The 6,236-nt window shown below is 39.9% G+C and overlaps 1 pseudogene; it reads right to left on the minus strand.

Annotated features, from left to right (window-relative positions):
• Positions 1-3,091: 3,091 nt before the first annotated feature.
• Positions 3,092-5,571, minus strand: LOC120289857 (annotated as a pseudogene).
• Positions 5,572-6,236: the final 665 nt, after the last annotated feature.

Here is a 6,236-nt window from a genome sequence, read left to right on the forward strand (position 1 = left end):
GACCGCAATCATGAAATCTTGTATTAGAAGATCATCCGGCACGGTCTACCGATTTCCATCCTGTTGATACCCCTCAAATGTTATCAAATTTCAAATTCATCTACTACGTGGATGAATTGAATCCGGAAAGGAAAATTTATAGGAAAAGGGTAGTTAATCCGCGGAAGAGCAATCTGTCTGGGCACATAAACCTTCAGGGAAAGTGATAGTAAACCCAGTTCGGCTGAATTGGTCGCAGAATTACTGAGGGTTCATTTTTGCCTTTCCTCAATTCCTGTCCGACGACGAAGAGAGTCCGTAGGGTGATCAAAGGGCTACCACACCGTAGTGTTGATCTTATAGGGAAAAAAAAAACACTATATGGCCAGCATTGGTTAAATTCATGCCCCTACCAAAAGTGTTGGTAGATGGTGTGGAAGCATCAAGTTCAATGCAACAATTATCAAGCTCAACTCATATTTCATCGATTAATACAACCCTATTCTTAATCCTGCAAGAAAGGCTAATTTCAGCTACAATTTGACTCCATGGTTTCAAGGTTGAAGTTGTTGATTCAATGGATTAGTTGTCAATTTCATGGTTGTCAATCGACTGTCAATACGTCAATTGATATGTTTGTTGTCAACTTCAAAACTCCTAACCGACTACCTAATGACCGGAGGCTATTCTAGTTGATTTCCATGGATATTTGCTGATCTTGTAAGGTGACTATTCAGCTTCCAAGGTTGGTGGACAAATTTAGAGAGCCTGATATTAGTTACTATGCATTTAGTGCTGGTTTTATGAGTTTAACATGTATCGTTGGTTTCAAGAGTTTTTGTTATGTGAATAACAGTTCTCTCTGTTTCTAGGATTTCAAGAGTCCCTTTCTTTTGTTTAGCAGAATTGCTCTATAAATAAAGGTGTGATTTCATTTGTGAAGTTTACAAGACTTGAATTTGACAGATGTATGATATTTTCTTCAAATGAATGAATTTCTATCCCGGAAATCCTTTATCCTTGGCTGGTGGGTTCATTTACAGTTTGATGGTAAATTTCATGGATCGCTATTCTAATCCTCGGCTAGTAGCATGTCTTTTATGTTTTGGTGGTGATTATTATCTATAAAGAAAATTCCATTGTCTCAAAACACATCTTCATCACACATCAATAGACCAAGCCGTAGATTCATCAACATCTGCCACTACCGAGTCTCCTTGCGCCAAGAGCTCCAGGGTGGCATTGGCTCCGACCCGATAGTCTCGATTAGCGGACCACACCTACACTGAAGTTGAACCATCATTAACACCATCACATTCCTTTGTTGCTTTAAACAATAAAAAAGGTCGAAACAGTAATCTCCTGGGCTGCCAAAGTGGACGTGGAATCCACGAGTAAATGAAGAGCCTAAGACATTGAGTCATCGCGAAAGAATGGGCATAAAGGTAGAGAGAGCATAGAGGAACCTCACAGAATTATCAGCATGCGTTGTGGCTATCCCAATTAGCAGAAAGGCCTGCAGTTGGATAATCTTAAAATTGAGAATCGACTAAATTGAAAAAAGGATGGTAGCAGAAGAAAGGAAAGGATAGGATGAAGGCGGCAGTGTGTGAATACGATATTGAATGATCAGACAAAGCAGGAAAAGAAATGAGAACAGAAAAGATAAAAATGGGAACCCGATTTCGATGTTAAAGGTGAAAGTGGTTTTATTTTAAGGTCCATTGAGAAGTCCAAGGACTCAGAATTGTTTGGATCCAGATATTCAGAAAATCTTCTATTTTCTAAATAGATGCCCCCTATGTGCGGATAGACGGCACAAAATCTATAAAGATTCGAGAGAGGAACGTAAACATCGAAGTTAGACGATTCTGTCTTGATTGTTAATAACAGTGAGCAAACATTATTCGTATAAGTTAACAAGAAAGAATCTGAAGAAAAAAAAGAGAGAAGGAAAGCTGACAGCATCGTCAAAATTCAGAACATCATCAATTGCCGATTTTCGTCGCAGCACTCCTTCACCCATGAATGCTGAAGACATCAATGCTGTAATTCAGACCTCTATCAAAGAACATTCGAAGCGAAGGCAGAGATATATGACGTATTGCAGTAGTAGGGAAGAAGGGTCACCTTACCGTGGATCTTATCAAGAACATCTCAGTGCAATTAGGCAACACGCAGTACGGTCAAACTCAAGAAAGCAGAATGAACAAAAGAATGAGTTTCCTTTTACAAGGTCGTAGCTAACTCTCTTGGAATCTTTCAGAAACTTTGCTATTTGAAACTAGTGATCGTAGAGCCTGTGAAATAGGGTTCATCTTATGTTCTCGGTGTGCTTTTTTATGTGATTCACAGTCTGTATCTTTTACTATTGTATCGACGAATATCGCGATCTCTTGGTTACAACGTTCTTTGAAAGAGTTCTCCATGACTTGATGCGTTCTCTTAAATTTACTTTGGTTTTATCACTTGTGTTGAGCTCTTGTTGCTGGCGCTTCACTCTGTCAATTACCTTAGTAATTAGATAGCAAGGTTACAGTTTTACTGAAGAAGAGAAAGGGCAGTGCGACAGCTTCTGACTCCAAATAGAACGAGACCAACACCAGAGCCGGGAATGCGATTGTAGGAATCTAGATCAGCTTCACGAACAGAGATTCAGGCGTTTCTTTCTTGGGCACTACAATATTTCAAGTGACACAAAATTGCCTACGAAGATCAACAGGTTTTCCATATATGGCAATTTCTGGCAGTGATGTTCACTAAATTCGCTACGTTCAGTTCCTTCATGCCATGTGACTCCTGCATTTCCTTTGCATAAGAAGGGTCCTCGCCAAGAAAAGAAAAATCGCCTCACTTTAGGCACTTTAACTAAAACATAATTTAAAAAATAAAACTACAACATAATTGCTGTCTATGGAGATGCAATTTAACGAATAGAATGAACATCATTTTTTGAATTCACTATCCACAAAAATAAGCGGACACGTATAATTTTATAGGAGGAAATGGTTTTTGTTCCGTCATACACATCAAGAATATTACAATGCAATTCGGCAAACTGACAACGAAATGATACTATAAAAGAGAAATAGAAGTAACGTTAAATACAAGATCACTTTGGACCAGATAGAATTGATGATATCATAGAATTTGTAGCACCAAAGTCAACATTCTCATAACCAACCCTTACATCAATATTCAAGGTGTGACGTGAAAAGTCATAACCTAGATCATTTGGAATGTCCATATCTCCATCCAAAACCTCAATAACCACCAACATAAAAGGCCTCTTTGAAAAATCACCTTGTAAGCACCATGTAGCAATCTTCATCATATTGACCACTTGGGGTTGATTTAGTTGTAGATCCTCACAAGTGTTGTCTACCATATCCAACAGCTGCCCTTCTTCAGCCTTTCTATTAAAAACATCAAGTAGATACTGGTCTTCTTCATTCTAAGAGCTGTCAAATACTTTCCTTCCACAAGCTATCTCCAGAGCTACCACACCAAAGCTATAAACATCCTCCTTCTCAGTAGTTATTCCGCTTAGCCACTCTGGGGCCATATATCCAGGAGTTCCCCTCATTGTAGTCTCCGCTTGGCTTTGGTCCCTATCAAGCAATTTGCACAGGCCAAGATCAGCAACCTTAGCATTACAGTTTTTATTCAAGAGAATATTCTGGGGTTTAGTGTCCTGTGAACTATCTCCCATTTGCATTCTTCGTGGAGCTAATTTAGGCCCTTAACTATGTCATAAATGATCTTCCTCCTCGTTCTCCAATCAAGCAGGAACAACCCTTCCGATTTGCGAAAGATCCACTGATCTAGAGAACCATCGGACATGTACTCATAGGCTAGCAGCCTATGAAACTTCGTGGCGCAAAGTCCAATGAGTCTCACCAAGTTGACATGATGAATGTTACCGGTAGTTTCAACCGTAGCTAGAAAAGATTTTTTGATTTGGCGTGCCTTGTCAAGGCGTTTCACTGCAAATTTTGTGCCATCGATTAGAGTACCTTCAAAAATAGATCCAAAACCCCCTTCACCAAGCTTCTCACTAAAACCCTCAGTGACTGCTATTAAATCATCATAAGAGAACCTTGTAGGTAGTCCAGGCAATTGTTCTAGGTAGTCCTCTTCAACTTCATCGACTTCTTGCTTCCTAAGAGCTAGAAATTTTTGACCGCATAAAGAATGATCAAGACAATGAATGACCCAATGCTGCAACTGAGTAGTATTACCACAAAAATGTTCGACTTTTTGCGATTCTGTACTTTTTTAATAAAAGCAATGGAATGGTTAGGAGTTTGTTTTAAGTATGTAAGCGAAAATACTTGAGATACTAAGTGGCAAGAACCTGAATCATTTATGAGAAAAGCAGCTGTGCTTGAGCAGTTGTTGGCACAGGCCTTTTTGCAACTCTCCTTATCTATATTTGCCAGATCTGGGGTAAGTTGCGGGCCTTCGTTATAGATGAAGTAAGAAGTGTCATCAAGCTCCAAAAAGGATTGAAACTGTGAAGCTTCGCAAGACAAACAAATGGTTTCCACACACCCAAGTTTAAAATTACTTTGATTCACTGGCTTGAAGTAGCTGGTCCCCTCGCTTGATGTTGGACAACAGCACTGCCCATCGGGATTACAAATTCCATATTTACCGCAGACCGTTGGATAATCACAATCCCTATTACTTGGATTGAGAAGATCATCTCTCTTACGCCGGTTAGATCCATCCCTCGTCCTTATGAGAGATCCATCCCTTTGATACGATGCCAGATGTCCATCAGATTCAAAATTCAAGAACCGCACAGGTGAATCGATACCAGTAATCACAGAGCTATTGCTTATGGAATTCGTGAACAATACCAAAGCTCCTTCAACATATTCAATGTAATTGGTGTCATCACTTTGTGTCCAGAAAATTTATCCTGAAAGAGTAATACACCTGTGGAGGATTAGTGTTTGTCTGGGCAAATAAACCACTAGAAGTCAGCAAAAATGAAAGTAAATCTCGTTCGGTCCTATTCATTTGGAAATTATTTGGGGTCAATTTCTGCCCAACAACAAGTGAGTCCGTAGGGTAATCGAAGGATTGCCACACTATGGCATTTTTCTTATCAAAGAGCACAAGATTGCCGGTGTCTGTCAAGTTCATGCCCGCAACAGACTTACCCTTTGTGCTGGTAGACCAAGCCACAGACCCGTCAACATCTGTCAGTACCAAACCTCCTTCCGCCGTGAGCTCCAAGATGGCGTCGGTACTAACCAGATTGTCTCGATTAGCTGACCACACCGGTATGAGATCTACAATCACGTCAAATTTCTTGTCAGCAGCACCAGCAATAACAATGCTGAAATAGTAAATTTCCCTGTGTTCATCCAAGTAGAAGGCACATGCAAATGCTGTGTCCGATCCATTGTATCTATTCACGAGAATGGGCAACAAACCAGAAGTCCGATCTGTACAATTGGCTATCCATTTATTAGGAAGGCCTGCAGTTGGATAAATGTCAGCTCGAGCATTGTCTAATCGGGAAAAGAATGGCAGGACAAGAAGTAAATGGAAAGAGCAAATACTCCGGCTTTTAAACATGGTATCAGAATTATCAAAGAAAGCAGAGAGAGGAATGAGGAGAAGAGCAGAATGGAAACGAGAAACTGGAACAAGAGGTTAGAGGTAGGAGTGCTATCATTTTAAGCTCCATGGACAGGTCCAAGAACTTTCGAAATGCAAGATTAAGATGTTCAGCACAAAATATTTTTGTACATACAGTAGATGTATGTAGATGCCTCCAATGTGCCGCCATGACGGCACGGAATCTATGACAATGTGAGGAAGGGAAACTAAAGAAACGACCGAAACTGAATATGGTTGTTCTTGATTGTCAAATTCGAAGAACAATACATGATTTGAGAGCGCAAACAAATAACAAATGACACGAGAAGAAGACGAGCTAACATCAGAGGATCATCATTAGCCTATTATTCTCTTCACAATTAACAGAAAACGCCCCCTCGCTCACAAACGTTGAAGGCATCAATCAATGCTCGTTGAACAGAAAAACTCTAAACTGAGGAAAGGAAATAAAAGAAATGATCGAAACTGAAAATGGTTGTTCTTGATTGTTGATTCTGTAGAACAATACATGATTTGAGAGCACAAACAAATAACAAATTACCCAAGAAGAAGACGAGTAACATCAGAGGATCACCATTAGCCTATGGTTCTCTTCACAATTGACAGAAAACGCCCCCTCG

The sequence above is a fragment of the Eucalyptus grandis genome, chromosome 11 (genome assembly GCF_016545825.1).
Source record: "Eucalyptus grandis isolate ANBG69807.140 chromosome 11, ASM1654582v1, whole genome shotgun sequence".
Lineage (NCBI taxonomy): Eukaryota > Viridiplantae > Streptophyta > Magnoliopsida > Myrtales > Myrtaceae > Eucalyptus > Eucalyptus grandis.